An 18,324-nucleotide genomic window follows, 5' to 3' on the forward strand; every position below is an offset into this window, starting at 1 on the left:
GAGTTAGCATGGTCATATAAGGATAGAAATGCCTTTGTACAGGCACTTACATGCCTACCAAAAGGCCTTCACCCCCTTGTTTGATCACTCAGTATAGTCTTTAACCAGCCTCAAATTTTGTGATTAAGTTTACAAATATACAACAAGAAAAAAAAATCGTACTATGGAGATCAAAGATTACTGAAAAAAATATTTTCGAATAGAAGGACAATCAAAAGTGGTAAAATAATAATATTAAGAAAATAATTATGTTGGAAAAAGGGCCTGGAAAAATTAAAATTTTGCATTGGAACTTCTGACCCCGTACCCTTCTAACCTATCGAAAAGATACCGAAGAAAGAGTACTGGTCAGATAACTTCTACACCAAAAAAAGCCATCCGTGCGTCGGAAAAACCTGAATTACGGGAGCTTCATCTACAACAGGAGCGTATTAGAGCTTCTACGTCAAGGGAAACGTTGGAGAAAAGAGAGCTTTTCAGACTTTAATTGTTTTTTAACACTATTATTTTCACGACGATGAGGATAATGAACACAGCGGGTCTAGACGGGAAGAGCGAGTGAAGAATTTGTTTGAACTTGGAAGCATAGTGTTATTTCTTTTTTTCTGACTGGTTTGTTATAAGTAGTGATAAAGTGGGTGTGGTGCACCACTAGCCAATACTGTTGCAGAATTTTGGTCATGTGATGTCCACAATCTTAAACCAGGAAGTTTGAGATCCAGCCGCCACCTTGGAAATTCCCTCCTTTCTTTGTGGAAAATTCCCATTTACCTCAGGGAGTTTTGACAGGTAACTTTAAAATTCAGCAGCCATCTTGGAAGTTCCCTATTCCCTGGTCCTCTTTGATCGAGAAATTTAAAATTCTGCAGGGTGGCCAACCTAATTGATATTTTACGCTTTATATATTAATAATTTATTTCAATTAATTATTCAGATACTTCAAATATGGTAGTACATCACCTGTTGAAATCGTCTGCTAAGATGTGATATAAGAGGTGAGCAGCAGAATTAAATAAATGAATAATAATTTTTAAACAGTAAAAAGAAACTCAATCTGGCTACGACTCGGTTACTCAATAAGGTGGGATACTGGTGCTTCAACTCGCGCCACTACACCGGCTCCCAGATCGATTACGCAAAAGTTTTCTATATAAATTGTCAAATCACATTCCACCTCTGGATTCTGCCACACTGGCGTAATATTTAAAATAATTTAAGTGTGTTTGCTTATGTAAAATAATTCTCTCTCTCTCTCTCTCTCTCTCTCTCTCTCTCTCTCTCTCTCTCTCTCTGTGTGTGTGTGTGTGTGTATGTGTGTGTGTGTGTGTGTGTGTGTATATGTGTGCGGGGAGGGAATAGAATACATATACATTAATAAGAATAAGGTTTTAATGTAGTGAAGAGAGTAGAATTTAAGACAAAGACAGTAGACGAGATGATGCTGTTAATAAGTTACATTCTCAAGTGTAGAGTTACACATGTATACTGACTGTAAAGTCACTTTATGCACTTTCCTATAGTTTGCGAGATAAATAGCCTGCAATATAAATATTCTAAGAATATTGTATGACCTTTAGAAACGTATACCTCGTATAACACTATCTCCGTATTACATTACCTCTGATTGTTAGCTTATGACCTTAAAAAAAGGTCCAAGGTCATATGTGTGACTACATATTCTAATGTTACATTTTCTGCTCTTTTCATTGGTGCTGTCAAATGATACTATTTTACAGTTTAAATATCATTATTTATTTAATTCTATCGCTCATCTGTGACGTTACATCCTAGCAGCTGACTACAACAGCTGATGTACTACCAACCTTTGAAATATACAAATAATTAATTAAAATAAATTATTAATATTTAAAGTGTAAAAAAATAATTAAGTTGGCAATCCTGTGTAATTTCAAATTTTCAGGTTCAAGAAAAAGAAGGAAAAGGGAATTCTCCAGAAAGGAAAAGGGAATTTTCAAGATGACCAATGAATTTCAAACTTTACTGTCTAAACTCTCTCACGTAAATGGTAATTTTCCACAGGGGAAAAAATGGAATTTCCAAGACGGAGGCATCCTGACTGAGGAAAGAACAAGGCTGAGAGATGCCTTTTTTCGAAGTTTTGAAGCCCTTAGGGCTAGTTAAGGAGGGGGTGAGGTGGCAATTGCAACTGGCACATTTGAGTGTCTTCTCCTACGGGGACAGGATGGATACTGAATTTTAACTTCCCGGTCCAAGATAGCGGACGTCATGTGATCAAACTCCTGCCATGGGATAGGCTAGTAGTGCACGGTGCCGCCCACTATCACTACAGTTATAAGTAAGTTGAAAATTGGATCGGCTAGAAATAGATTCTTGGCCAGGTTATCAATATCCAATTCTACCAATAAGCCACAATAGGTTACATACTGGCTTGAAACCTACCCGTTAACAATCAGTTTAACAAGCCACCTTAATATCTTCGCTTGAAGGCATGATTCTGATTGTTCATTTCTCATTGAAAGGTTCTGGGAAGTTGAAGAGTATAATACACCTAATAAGTTATCATTTGAAAATCACAGTTGTCAATCCCTTATTTTTAAAATACGTGTTAAAGTAAACGAGGCAGATTAATTGTTACTCTCCGATGTAAAGCTGAGACAAACTTTGATGATTCTCTAAATATTGGGAAACTAAGATTTTTAAATTTAGAAGACAAGCTAAATCGACAACTTTATCTCAAAAAGAAGTACACTATCTTCATACATGAATATTTAAAACTAGATCATATGTCTGAACTCAACTTATATAACTGGTTAATTGCAGAACTAAACGTGGTTTACTTATCACATGACCACAATGTACCGGATCTAAATTTCGTTCAGTTGCCCATCTCCTGCCTGTGGAAGAGGCAGCAGAGCCTCGCGATGGAAGCGTGGCAGCTTGAATGGGACATCACAACAAGGGAAGATCCTTGTATAAGTTTATACAGGATTTGGGGGATGGTATGCCTTGAGCTCGTTTTTAAGGGGAATGGGTGCCCGGGTGCTCACCAAACCATGCTAACTTGAACCAATATCTGTTTCGGTTCCGCCTGGCAGCTGATGAGTTGTGCATCTGCGGGGAGGTCCAGTCAAATCAACACCTGATGTTTGACTGCCCTGCTCTTGGAAGGGCCAGAGACCGGGCCACCCTGGAACTTAAGAGTTCAAGGAGAAAATTGGTCACTCACAAGCGGCGAGTCAACGTGGCGAGAGCCGCATTGTCGGACCAAGTGGGAGTTTCTAGATACGATTGCTTTTTTCAACCGGCATCAGTAGTTTTCTTAAGGGAAAGACTTACCGCATTGCCATGGGAAGCTAACCCTGAGTATAGCTGACCACCAGCCAATTATTATGGCTCCAAGCGCTATGAAAATGGTGGACAGGTACTTGCTGGCATTCAGCGACCTAGGCGTGGCAGCGAATTGCTGCCTAACACAAAATAAATTTTATTATGGATGTCATATATATTTTTTAGTAGTTGATGGGGTGCGCCTATCCATTTTAGCAAATATATGACAAGTGAGAAGTTGGGACACGTAAGTCAGTGGTATATGGCACCGCGCTTAGTCCACTCACGCTGTTAGGTAAGCTCTAGAAGCTATTTGGGATACTGGTCACTAAACTGTTCGAGGCTTAGTTGCCGTTTGTGGCATAGACATTGAGTCTTATGCTTCAGGGCGACCGAATGGGGCGGTGGCGGGAGAAATGCTAAGCAAACCAAAACTTATCACATAATTAGGTACTTAAGGAATCAAGTTTAATCAAGTTACGAGTTGTTTTTGATGACTGCTAAACTTTTAAGCAACTCGCTCTCAATGACACATTATATGTTGACCCTATTAACCAGAAAAATCTGTTTTCGATAATCCTTAAGAATCAAATTACATACTTATATTATTACAGCTGACACAGAAAAAATGTATAGACAAATTTTATTTACGTCAGAAAACAGAAATCTACAAATGATCTTACGGCAATATTCCACCGACAAAGTGTTAAAACACTAGGCTCTGAGAATTGTGGTACCAGATAGTGCATCTTTTTTAGCTATTAGGTGTCTTATTCGGATTCCAAAGGATGAAAAAGATCAATTTCCATTTGCCTACAAAACTATATTAAATTATTTATTTCTATGTCAAAGAACTTATAACATTGCCCTAAATTTATTATCTGAAACAAGTTCCCTTGAAAGAATAATTGGCAGATTACACACTAAAAAATTAAATGTTACTCTTAATACTTTCATACAATTTTAAAAATTGAGATTTTTTACGTTAGGAATAAATGACATACAAAATGCTCATCAGATTAATGATGAGCATTTTGTATGTCATTTATTCTTCTCTCTCAAACCATTTATAGAGTCAAATGACATGCTTTGTGTAGCTGGTCGACTTCGGAAATCCAATTTACAGTATAACAATATACATCAATTCATTCTGCATCGTAACACACATTTAAGGAGATATTTCTTTAATAGAAATCAAACATTCATGTCTCCTAGACTGAAGTATTGAATAGTTCTCAATTCTTTTTGTGAACGATATTGAATAATCAATGGAAAGGTTATTGAAATGTGTTTAAAATCTTTTCACTCTAGTGCTATAAGGTCAATTGCCAGCTGTTAAGTCACTCCTTCTAAACCTTTCTCTTGTTCATTTATGTTCTATGTTTGTCTCTTGTTCTTTGTTGCCTATAGTGGTTCATTAGTAATTCGTTAAGGCGGACATAGATCAAATACCTCTTCAAAATCTTATATATGTCTATTAATATATCTCTCAACTAAGCCTAAACATTTGGAATTAGTTTCAGATTTAACTGCAGAAGCTTTCATCGTCACACTGAGACGATTTATTTCCCGTAAGAACATTCCAAATAAATGTTTTATGATTACGGATGAAACTTTAAGACAGCAAGTAATATCTTACATAATATATTTACAAAATTTACTTCAAAGGAATTCTAACATAAAATTCAGACCTTCACTTCCCAAGGAATAAATTGGTCATTTGTATCTCCTTCATCACACACCGGTGCCCAAGGAATACATTGGTCATTTGTGCTTCCTTCGTTACACACTTCGGTGGATTATAGGAAACGGGATAAAAAGTTAAATATCATCGTCTTCATGTCATAGGACAAATTGTTCTTAATTTTGAGGAACTATCCACTGTACTAACACTAATTGGAGCTGTTAAACTCACGCCCACTATACACTGCATCCTCTGATTCGAGGGATCCACAAGCACTGGCTCCCAGACACTTCCTTATTGGATCTGCTCTGTCTACAATTCCTAAACCTGATATTGCTGGAACTCATTTAATTGCTTAGTCCATTGGTTAATAATTCAAAACTTTACGAAATCTTTAAGGAATATTTTGACTAAGGAACATTTACATCAATTACAACTTAATAAATAGCAGATTATTAAGAAAAACTTATGTGAAGGAGATTTAATTTTAATAATAGATGAAAACACTGCTTCCTTACAATGGAAATATGGCTTGGTAATAACAAAATTTAGGGATGGACAACCTAGTATATGCTGTAAATGTAAAAACCACAAATGGAATAATTAATAAGCCAATACCAGTAAACAAACCTATTACCGATATTAAAAAAAAATTATATGGTTATTAAAGATTCTTTTTTTTTCTTTTCTTCTGTACTTTGTATGATATCTGCTTATCATGCAATTATTATCTGAGCTCACTTACCCATCGTATATACCCAACTCTACAAGAGAAGCATTACATAATTGTCCATTATGCGTTGCATCTTCTCGTCTCTCTCACAAGCGATTTGTTTAGTAGTAAGTTATGCAGCTTTACTACTTCTTGCATAAATAAGAAATCCTTCGGACAGTGTATCTGCAGTCTATTATCCTTAACAGTTATTTACTTTTACAGTAAATCCTGATTATACATATATAACTATTATATACATATGTTACCTGTTATACATATGTAACTAAAGATTAATTTAAAAAAACATATTTATAAAAAATTAAATGTTAAGTCAAAAAATTAGAAAAGTTTAAATTTAAAAAAAGGCTAAATAACTTTTATTTTTTAAATATGAATACTTATATAAAACGCAAGTATATATATATGCATATTTTACGAATCTTGCCTTATGTATCTATTTTAGAAATAAATATTCATTACATAATTTAATATACTTTTAATTACAAAAAATGTATATTAAACCAACAAAAGAAAAAATAATTTATATATTTATTTTTACTAAAACTTTGTAACAAAAAAAAAATTAATTTATTTGATAACTTTTGTATAGAAAAAATAAAATAATAGTTCAAATTAAATAAGTTAATGAAAATATTATTGTTCCGTTCCATGTTGAAACGGTTGGTGTTGCACTCTTACATCTACTAGCGCTGGCCGGCAAGTTAGTCTCGTACGATCATTCCAGTCGAGAATCCCGCCAGATGCGGTCATGATTTGTTTAATATAGCATTATTCTAGTGCAGATAGTTTTATTTTGTAGTCTAAAGTCTAATGTGGCTTATAGCGTTTATTGATAATGTTCAATTGTGTAATTTTATTAATGTGTCATTTATCCGTCTAATGTGGCTTGTATTTTCAATATTAAAAAAAATGTCTAATGTGACAAATTAAAATTTGACGATTCAAGAAAAATATGTTTTAGATAAGATTCAAATAAAATAATTAACAAACCCATACAAATTACATTAAAATCTATACAAATTGAGCTTTTTCATGGTAATGTGAGAGTTTGGCATAAGGTTTTTGATCTTGTTAATAGTTTAGTCTATAACCGCAAAGAAGTTTCTGATGTTGAAAGATTTTACTACCTTACAAATTTCTTAAGGAGTAATGCTCTAGATGTAATAAAAAATTTATTAGTAACGTCTAAAAATTCTGAAACTACAACAAAATTACTTAAAGCTCGTTATGACAGCAAACAGCTAATTACAGCCAAATATGCTATAGAAATTATTAATCTAAAACCATTAAAAAAGGAAAATTCTGAAAATTTATCCAAATTCATTGATGAAATTAATTCAAATATTAATACATTAAACAATCTAAATATTAATCATTTAGAATTTATTATAATACAATTAATTACTCAAAATTTAAATTTAAATACTTTAAAAGACTGGGAAGAAACATTACTAGTTAATGAATTCCCAAAGTTAGAACAAATATTTCTTTCTTAGAATTTAAGCGTAACTTACTTAAATCCACGGACACAATTTAAGGTATTGAAAAAGCACAGCCGTCTAATGTAGGCTTCAGCAGCACAAAATATGATTATTCAAAACGTAGTTCTAATAAAAATTTATTTTATGTAAGTAATTCTAATAATTTTATGTGTGCATTATGTAAAACTAGCAAGTATCAATTGTATCAGTGTGATTAGTTTTTAAAGTATGATATTAGTAAAAGGAAAAAAATTGTATTTCAGGAAAAATTATGTCTTAATTGTTTAAATAAACAGCATATTGTGAAAGAGTGTCCAAGCAATCGTACATGTAAAAAATTCTCACGAAAGCATCTTACACTGATTAATTCAGATAAATCGCTGCAAGACGCAGCCAATAAATCTTCCAAGCCGAATCAAGCTCCCTCGACTAATAGTTCAATTGTACTTTAAAATCAAAACCTAACAAGTCTGTTTTACTTGCAACAGCTGTAGTTAAGATCTAGGATACAGAAGATAATTTCATTCAAGCCAGGGTTTTACTTGATTATTTTTCGATGATTTCATTTTGTACTGAAAAGTTTGCTGCTAAACTTGGGCTTCAAACCAATCCTGTTTTAATGCCGATCTCAGTTATTAGTAATGTTTTTACAAAGTCTAAGTTATGCGTTGACTTAAATATTAATTCTAGGTATGAAAATTTTAATTTTAACTTGAAATGTCATATACTGCCATCGATTACAGGTTTGTTACCGAATGATTTTATAGAGTAACCGACTGGGAAATTCCTTGTCACCTTTTTCTTGCCGATCCTAATTTTAATGTCCCTGGGCAAATCGATCTTCTTCTAGGAGCTCAATATTATCTTTCTTTGCTTAAGCCTGTCCAGATAAGTCATAATTCTAATCATACTATACTTCAAGAAACCCGTCATGGTTTCATAGTCTCTGGTCAAATCCCTACTAAGCCTAGTAAACGGAAAAATAATTCAGATTCATTCACTTCTTGTTAGTAATGAACAACTTTCCTCTCAAGTAGAGTCATCCTGTAGATCTGAAGAGTTCGAAGATCGTTTACCGACTAATGGTGAATCCTTCTGCGAAAAGCATTCCGTTGAAAATACTTTTCGTGATGACCAAGGCAGATTTGTTGTATCTCTTGCTCATAAGGAAAACTGTACTTTAGGAGATTCGTATGAGAATACAAGGCATCGTTTTAATTTGTTACATCGTAGATTTCAGAAAATCGCTAAACTTCTATTTCATGAAAGAATATCAAGAATTAAATCACATGCAACCCAGTACATTCGTCTCAATGTAAGGATCCATCTGAAACCTTTTATTTGCCTCACCACGCAGTATTTCGTGAATCTTCCACCATTACCAAAACCAGAATAGTATTTGACGGTAGTGCAAAAACTTCAAACGACCAATCACTCAATTCAATTCTTGCTACAGGTCCATTAGTTCAATAAGATTTGTTTTCAATTATAATTCGTTTTAGAACTTATACCTACGTGCTGTACGGAGATATTCCAAAAATATATCGATAAATTCGCATTAATTCTCAAGTTTTTCCATTGCAATGAATCCTCTGGTATGATAATAATAACTCATCAATCATTCCATATAATTTGCAAACAGGTACTTACGGTTTGGCACCTTCAAGTTTTCTAGCTACGAGATGTTTGATCGAAATTTCTAATCAAAATGAATCCTCCTTTCCTGAATCAATCAAGCAGGATTTTTATGTCGATGATTTACTCACTGGTTGTGACAGCATTGATCAGTTGAAAGAACTGTACAATGATATTTTGTTATTGCCCTGCATAAATGTCATTCAAACGTGTCTGGTAGTCTGGTATGTTTGATGATTCTGTTTCCTTTATCAAACTGGAAAAATATGAAATTATCAAGACACTAGGATCCTCAAGGTGATGATTTCATTTATCAAATCAAACCAAAGGATAATAATACTTCTTACACTAAACGTTCTCTTTTATCAATTATTTCTTCATTGTTCGATCCTTTGGGTCTACTTGCTCCTACAATCGTTCCATTTAAGGTGTACATCCAAGAGTAATGGTGCGCTTCAATGGGATGAAGCTCTTCCTGCTCCGCTAGCTGAAAAATGGTATTCTCTGTATTCTCAGCTCAAATCGTCAAGTAATTCTAGGATTCTAGGTTAGGTTCAAGTAATTCTAGGTTAGTCAAAATCAGTAGTTTCATTAAGAGCTATCAATTTCATGAATTTTGTGATGCAAGTAATGGTGTTTTGTCTTTTCATCAGATCTGTTGATAGTAATAAACACGTTGGAACTCATCTGTTGTGTTCAAAGTCTAGAGTTGCGCATTTCAAACAAATATCTATTCCAAGGCTTAGTTGAATGCTGCTCTTCTGTTATCTCGTTTATTTAATAAGGTTAAGTGTATTTTAGGTATAAAATTTGATTCAATCCATTTTTGGTCGGATTCTAAAATAGTACATTACTGGTTGTCTTCGCTTCCTAATAAATGGAAGATATTTGTCGCAGATAGTTTGCGAAATAAAAGAGTTAACTAAGGAATGATTACGGAAGCACTTTACTTTGAAGGTAACCCTGCAGACGTCTTGTCACATGGTTGTATAGCAGATGTACAATCTTGGTTGTACATCTGAGGTTGTAACCTCGTTACAACCTAGTTGGAACGGTCCGTCGTTTCTGGAACAAGATGACGACGCCTGACCATCCAATCCGCCTATCGTTTCTATGATTCCGCCAAATTCAAAACTAATGTGTTTTCATCTACTTTTCAAACAACAGAAACTTTAGAACTTTCAAAACCATTTTCTTCGTTTGTACGAACATTAAACATATTTTCATACTGTTGTCGTTTCATTTATAATTTAAAAATAAAAATAATCGTATAGTGTCAGATATTTCACCGGAAAAAATCAATTCCACGTTGGAAATACTTATCCGTCATGGTGAGCGGCGTACTCCATCTACTAGTCCTGGACATTTTTTAACCTTTGCTCCATTAACTTCTTTACCTGATCCTGATTTCTCAGGCATTAATATAAATAGGTTTACTAGGTGGCAGCTTATACAAAAATTATTGAAAGACTTTTGGAAAACATGGTGAAATGACTATTTATTTACATTCCTTGCAGCAGAGGAATAAATGTAAGAGCTCTAACAATAACGTTTGTGTTGGCGATGTAGTTATAATAAAAGACATTAACCTCCTTGATGTGGAAATTGGGAATAATTATGAAAGTATATCCAGGTAATAATGGATTAATTAGATTAGTTGATGTAAAAACTAATATTACAATAGTAAAAGAACTATTAATAAATTTATTCTTCTTCCAAATTTAGACGTTTGTGATGACCTTAATGATACCAAATGTAATTAACGAAATTTCTTTAACGTCATTTTCATGTATTTGTTTAATTTTAAGTTATTTGCTTTGTAGTCTTTTTTTGCTTTTGGCAACATTGTATGAAGGTAACTTAAATTTTTACGTTCTTTCAAGGTTTATGTAACTATTTTTATATGTATTACTTTTCATTTTTGTATATTAAGTTTCATCTCATGATAATGTCTCTTAAAATTATAATTTAATGAAATTCTAATTGGTGGGCGGTGTGTTCCGTTCCATGTTGAGCCAGTTGGTGCTGCACTCTAGCATCTACTAGCGCTGGCCGGTGAGTTAGTCTCATACGACATTCCAGTCAAGAATACCGCCGGGTGCGGTCATTTATATTTAGTCTAAAGTGACTAACGAGTCTAATGTGACCATTTGACTCCCGCTTGGAGCGGTCATGATTTGTTTAACGTAACATTTCATTCTAGTGCAAAATAGTTTTATTTTGTAGTCTAAAGTCTAAAGTGGCTTATAGTGTTTATTTATAATGTTCAATTGTATAATTTTGCCTAATGTGTCATTTCTTCATCAGTCTAATGTGACTTGTATTTTCGATGTTCAAAAAATGTCTAATGTGACAAATTAAAATTTAACGATTCAAGAAGAATATATTTTAGTTCATTTCATCATTTCAACCAAATACAGCCCATACTAGCTCTAAAAACTTAATAATTATTAATATATTTTTATCGTTAATTAGATATGTATAAGTTTCATACATAAAAAAATGTTTACCTTTTTTTGTAATGAATGATTAATATTATTAAAAATATTAAGTTCCTCATTTCTTTTTTTGTATATTAAGTGAAGAGGGTGTTTATATATATATATATATAAACAAAATTTTCTTTTTTAAAATTATTTTTTTTCTGATTATGTTTAAAGAAAAGATTTATTTATGATTGAAAAGAAAAAAATTGAAACAGATTTATAAAACAATACATATAATATTAAGTCAAAAAATTAGAAAAGCTTAAATTTAAAACAGTTAATGTGACTTTTTTCTTTTAAATATGAATTTAAGACGCAAATATGTATATATTATACATATTTTGCTTTATGTATTTATTTTTGGCAATAAATTTTCATTAGATTATTTATTATATTTTTAATTAAAAATTTATATTAAACCAACAAAAGAAAATAATTATATATTTATTTTTTACTAAAATTTTTAACAAAATAATTCATTTATTTGATAACTTTTTTCATAAAAAATCAGTCAAATTAATAAGTTAATGAAAAGATTATGACTATTAATAAATTTTTCGTTAATAATAAGATAGATAAATTTCATTATTGAAATTAAAATAATTAATTTATTATTAAAATTATTGAAAAAAATAATGTAGACAAAGACATTTAAATCATAAACTGCTTCATTTTAAATGAAAATATTACAAAAGATTCTTAACTAACCTAAAAGTAGAAATTGTTAAAAAATTATAAGTAGAAAAAAAAACTCACCAAATTGTAATTGATGTAAAATAGAAGATGCATAGTGACACAGATGCACAATGAGTAACAGTCAAAGTATGCAATAAAATTCTCTCTTGTAACGCGTGACTACATATCTAATAAAAAAATTATTATTTTTTTTACAAACATGATTGTCATGAAAAATACACATCGGCGTTTAATAAGCAAAATAAATAATGTATGGTTAATATATATATACAAAATGCACCTATCACATCCTGTGATAATTAAATAAAATATGCATGAGGTAGTTTTGTTTTAACACCTAAAAATAAAAAAAACTTTATATATTCAATTGCGCGCGCGACCACACTCAATAAGATAGGATTTATCTTATATCGGCGGCCGCCGATGACGTAGCACTTCGAATTTTTAAAATCCCCCACCCGTTCAAAAGTTACTCAAATATTTTGAAATAGCCCACCATCGAAGTGCCGGTACCTTCGCGTCCGCCCCGATGCGCTGATGACGTAGCACTTTGAATTTTCAAAATCCCCCACCCGTTACGGAGTTATTCAACATTTTGTAAAAATAACCCCCAAAAAAAGGGACGGGGCGCAACCAAAACTAACCAGAACTGTTTGCCCTGCCGCCAAGACGACGTAGCACTTTGAATTTTTAAAATCTCCCCACCCGTCCCCGAGATATAGCGTTTCTTGGAAACGAACGACTTAAGACAATTATCTTATCTTTTAAGAGAATTTTCTTAAATTTAAGACAATTTTCTTAAGACGCTCAGGTAAACGTCTTAAGACGTTAATTAACACCTGAAAGTCTTGAAACACACCTGAAGACTTTTTTCCTACAATTCACAGTTACTTGCATAAACCAACTGGAAATTTTAGGACAGTTTCGTCCTAGAGTTCCCAGTTTTATACTACTACAGTGATAAGAAACAGCCTTGCCTCCCTTATCTACCTAATTCTAACCATTTTGTGAGATTCTCATAGGTTCTTTCTGTTTCATATACAATTTTCTGAACAGCTTTCCAGTCAATTCTCTTTTCTTTCAGAATTTCAAATAGCTTTTCCCACTGTACTGTCGAATGCCTTTTTCATATTTATAAAGCACAAACTCAATCTTCCTCTTTCTTCCTCTTTCAAAACACTCTCTTCAATCATTCCAATCAGTACTATAGCTTCTCTTGTTCCTTTTCCTTTTCTGAATCCAAACTTGATTCCCAAGGTTACTTACTCTCGTATTTATTAAAGCTCAAATTTATGTCTATTCAACACTCATTCTCGTATGATCCTATGCAATTGACTACTATGTTTATAGGAGACCTGTCTAGTCCACGCGCTTATTCAATCAACAATTACGCTACTCAGAGCTTACTTATCCTTCAAATGCTTAATCTATCTATTCAATCCTTGAAAATTACACACTCAATTGTTTCAGTATTAATCTTACCCAAGAATTATTTGTTGTAAACATTCATTCAATTTAGGATTGGCTTATTGAAAAATTTTACTAATAGGGAAATTTTACTTAAGAATTATTGTGTACTTGTGCTTAACTACTTGTGCATGAATGAATTGAAATTATAAACATATGAAACATTATAAACTTTTTGAAGTGGTAGTTCTAAGATTGTTGTGAGAATTATTATATTATAAAAGAATCAGGGAACAATTAATTTAACATTATTATTTCATAATTATCAGATTTACCTTCTACTACCCAATTTATAGTTTTGCTAGCATTATACTTTTTGAAATAATATATATTACAATAATAAAAGCACAAATAATTCATTTGATAAATAATAAATTATAAAAAGAATAGTTGATAATATAATAATAAATGATATTTTCAAATGTTGGTTTTACTCACTGATAAATTTTCGAAACAATTTGTCAAATGTTTTTCCAAGTAGCAATGACGAAATCATCACTACAAGTGGCATTACCCATGCATAAAGTGAGTACTTCCTTAGTGTTTTAACCTCTTCTTCTTTTGTCATATTTCGAGTTGAGAATAAACCACTAGAAATAAATATAAATAAAAATCTGTTATTATATGACCAAAATTTACTTCATTTATTATTCAATGATTTTATTGCCCATGATATCTGAAAGTGATAACGGCAAATGAAAATAATTTTTTTTTTGTGAAAGGTGCATAGATGTAAAACGTAATCGTGAATATAACCTACTGCGGTGAGGGGAGAGCCCAGCCTAATAATAAATCCAGCTTGACGGTCTCTAGTGCTGGAACGGAACGGAACTCAAAAGTGGCGGGAGTTTCACAAATTTCTCCCTTCGAATCGCAGAGCCTGGACAGTGTCCCTTGCTGCTGTATGATTCTGTTAATCGGGCGTGTTTCAAGGGTTTATTTTAATGTCAGGTCTAAGTTTAAAGTTTTGTTTTAATTTTATGGACGGATTTGTGAATAGCGTTCCATATCCGTTTGAACCAGCGTTCTCAAACCCATTTCTGGGTGTAATTGGTAAGAAAAGGTAGCCAATATTTAGAAAAGGAAGGGGATGGAGGATGTTGAAGAGGAAGAAGATAGTGTATAGTGGGGTAGTGTAGGGTGTGGCTGGATAGCCTCGTTCATGAGGAGTGCGATGCTGAGGTGTTGATCCGATAAGTGAGGTGAGGTGAAGTGAGGTCCGATAAGTGAACGGGGACACTCCTAGGGTGAGTAGAAAGGGAAAGCGTAAAGACCGAGACCCGGTTAGGGGACCCCTGATTTGAGGCAGGCGATTGAGAGGACCTAGTCCCGGCTGACCGGGTAGTACCTTATTCCGGGGGCGGCATAGCTGGCCCGGAAGGTTAGAGGCAACGGTACCGCTAGGACCGAGTGTGCTTCCGCGACGAGTCCGGGCCTAGGGGATGGGAAAAAAGGGATGACCAAAATGTTGCTGGAATTGTAAGAAGATGGGGTTTCTCGTATGCTAAACATTCAAAACGTTTTTCACGTGCAACGATTGTCATATTGAATAAATTTAAAGTTTTTCTTAACTCTAAGGTGGAAATATTTTTATCTCCTACTTAGCGCTGGTGAAATCTAGCTCCGCCTTCTGGCGTTCGGAAAAGGATTTTTTAACTTATAATATTTTTAATCTCCTGATGATGGTTTGAAAAACCGAAATATCTTGAGAACATATATATCTTTTTTGCTGGTAAGGTGCTTACAAAAGATTTTAAATTATTTTTAATATTTTATTAGAGTTGTGATTGTTAAAATAAAACGTCGCTTTTTTTACGATTAACTTTTAATGCCATGAATTTTGATATTAGTAATATGATTAACAGTTTTTATGTACTTAAAAATTATTTACTATTTCTCACATATTTTTTTTTTTTATGTTTAAGTAGCTGTTGAGACGTCGACGGAACGCCCTTGATCAAAAGCATTGAGGTAAATTTTAGAGCGAGGGTGGACTGTATGTGTTCATAAGTGATGAATGAAGATAACACTTTGTTGATTACTGAAGGATTGTTTAATTGTACGCAGTCTTGGCGGTTTAAAATAATTTTGTAACATAACACTTTTAACTTATTAACGTTAAAGATAGCAAACATAAATTAAACAAATCTTAAAATAATGTTTATCCGAACAAGAATTGAGAGAGTCCATCGGACACGACCGCTTGGGTCAGGCATGAGTGCAGACTGGTTTCGAAGACGCTACGTACAGTGCTTGACGGAGCAGCTAGTGACGTAGAGTGGCGTGATGGTCTGACGACCATAGTTTGCTGTGAGCACCCTATAGCCACCGCTAGGTTTTAGCACCCGATGGCAAGAGGGGGTGAAAGCGTAACAGTGCCATAAGGAAAATTGTATATATTATTATTATTACTACATAAAATATTTTTAAATAACAATAATTCCGTTATAAAGGAAATTTTTAAATATTTTATTATATAAAATATTTATTTCCTATAGGAGCGTATTACTCTATTTAAAAATAGCGTAATAGGCAATAGTTCTGTCTGAGGTGTTTGAATTAGAGTTGGCAGTTGCAGAGGATAGTTCAACTCGACAGGACGTCACAATCTACGGTTCAGCAATCCATCCCTAATTTGCATGTCAACTGAGCTTTCTAAACTTTGGTAGTAACTTAACTTTTAAACTGGTTGTATCGGTAACACTAAAATCCCTGAGTGGAAAAGTAAGCAAACAGATGTGCCATAAGTAACTATGAATGTTTATCTCCCCATTATTTATGTCAGGAAAGACAAAAACTCTAATGGAAAGTATTACGCATTAAAATAAAATGTGTTTTACATTTCGTAGGCAAGAATAAAAGACTGCTTAATTTTATTCTAATAGGAATCCCCCCTCCCAATTTCATTTACTAATATAATCTAGTCGATTAAAACTCCTTATGCCCCTTTCTCTTAAGTCCTCCAGTGATTTAGCGATAAAAGAGACTTCTAAAAAACCAATTTTACACTCTTAATCATACAAGTAAATTTTAATGTATTTTTTACTAATTTTCCGCCCCATTTACAGTTCCCAAAAAGTAAACGCTACCCTTTGTAGATAGTAGCAGTTAAATTACAGATTATAAAACTTATAGCTCGTACGATAATGTTTGTATATTTTCAGGCCCTTTTACAGTAAATTACAATTTTCAAAACCGATTTTTTGCTTATTAAAAATAAGCTATAAATAATTCTTTTCTAATATTTCTCGGATACGATATGTCGTTCCATGAATACCAGAACCTATCCATTAATTTATTTTAATTTCACACCTTAAGACTGTATAAAAAAGCCTAAAATAATTAAACAGTAAAGTAATTTTTAAGTAAATTTCATCTACTTAACAGAATAGTTTTACCTTATAGTCCGCCAAAGGTCGTAGCATAGCACATTGTCCCAGAAAAAGGTTGCCACAAAGACGTAAGCATATACGGTTAGAAAAATATTATTCTGACCTAAAAACGGATTTCTTTATTAGTGAGAGATATAATAGACTTCATAAACAAAAATAAATTTGTATCTTAAATTTACATGCAGAAAAAATCTAAATATCTAATATTAAAATAAGCAGTTAGAAAAATGATTCTAACTTGTAATTTTCTGTTACAAACTACAAGAATATATGAGTTATTTAGTCATACCTTTAAAAATTATTAAAATCAAGCTTATAAAACGTTATATTTTGTATAAGTTCACATACCTGGTTAATAATTTGTGAAAGTAACTTTCAGATTAAGATTCCTTTACATTTACTTCATTACTAACGTACAGTTTTCTTCAGCCGGGTAGGTAAGGTTCAGGTTCTTTGTTCTTAGAAAGTCATTCTATCTTGTTTTTGACTTGGCTTGATGTGTTTTGTTTTGAGTTTATAGGACACCGATGGGAATGTCGCTTGTGGAAGTTCGCATCCTGGCTGAGGCTTGACTGAAAGATATCATTGCCGAGGTACTTAAGATGACCTCCGGTAAAGCCCATAAGAACTAGGTACGGAGAGGGCGGCGTAGCCACCGAAACCGTCATATGGAGAGTGTCTTCCCCTACTGGGTCAGGATGATCAAGTTTCATTACAAGAAAAAAATTTGGTCCAGTGATTAGGGTCTTCTAATGATTGGGTACGTTGATTCTAGCTACAATATTTCTGTTGATGATATATTTCACACAAGAAATACGATAAAACTTTTTAAGTGCTGAAAATGGGAAGCGTAAACGTGTATATACCGACAAGAATAAATGAAGAAGATAGGTGAGTGCAAGAGTATGATTCAAAATGATTTCATAACTTCTGCTTACAAGCCAGAAGAAGGGCGAAATTTCGGTAGATCTCAACATCGTTGTTATTGAAACACTTCGTATGATCTAATATCTATGTTTACTAGATCTTCGAGTTTATCCGTGATTGTTCTTTTTTCGGTTGTTTTTTGATAATTTTCATTCTTGATTAATTGAATAGGATCCATTTTTTTTAAGGGCTTGTTTTTGTTACTTTCTTTGGGGAATAAATTAAATTTTAATCTTTATCACATAGTTATCTAAGCCCGTGTCTATCCGCGAAGGACTTTTACGTTGCAGATCTCCTTATGGTGCTGTTTTTCCATGAAGATATCGTCTAGTTCCTATTTTCTTTAGTGTAGTCGGGGTTTTCCAGATTTTGAGGTTTCCTCTTGAAATATGTGGATTTGAAGATTAGGTTATGGTTTCTGCAGAGATCGACGAGTCTCTACCCGATTTTGTTTTTCTTTTGGGCGGGCCATTTTCCAATGATGACGCGATATGTTCTTTCTCCGCCTAGT

The 18,324-nt window shown here is 33.0% G+C and overlaps 1 long non-coding RNA gene across 1 annotated transcript; it reads right to left on the reverse strand.

Annotated features, from left to right (window-relative positions):
- Positions 1–12,114: 12,114 nt before the first annotated feature.
- On the reverse strand, positions 12,115–16,990 carry LOC142318438 (uncharacterized). The gene is made up of 3 exons (XR_012754910.1): positions 16,893–16,990; positions 13,933–14,084; positions 12,115–12,194 (listed from the first exon to the last, which is right to left on the reverse strand). It is a non-coding gene; the product is annotated as an uncharacterized LOC142318438 (long non-coding RNA).
- Positions 16,991–18,324: the final 1,334 nt, after the last annotated feature.

The sequence above is a fragment of the Lycorma delicatula genome, chromosome 1 (assembly GCF_047948215.1).
Source record: "Lycorma delicatula isolate Av1 chromosome 1, ASM4794821v1, whole genome shotgun sequence".
In the NCBI taxonomy this organism is placed as follows: domain Eukaryota; kingdom Metazoa; phylum Arthropoda; class Insecta; order Hemiptera; family Fulgoridae; genus Lycorma; species Lycorma delicatula.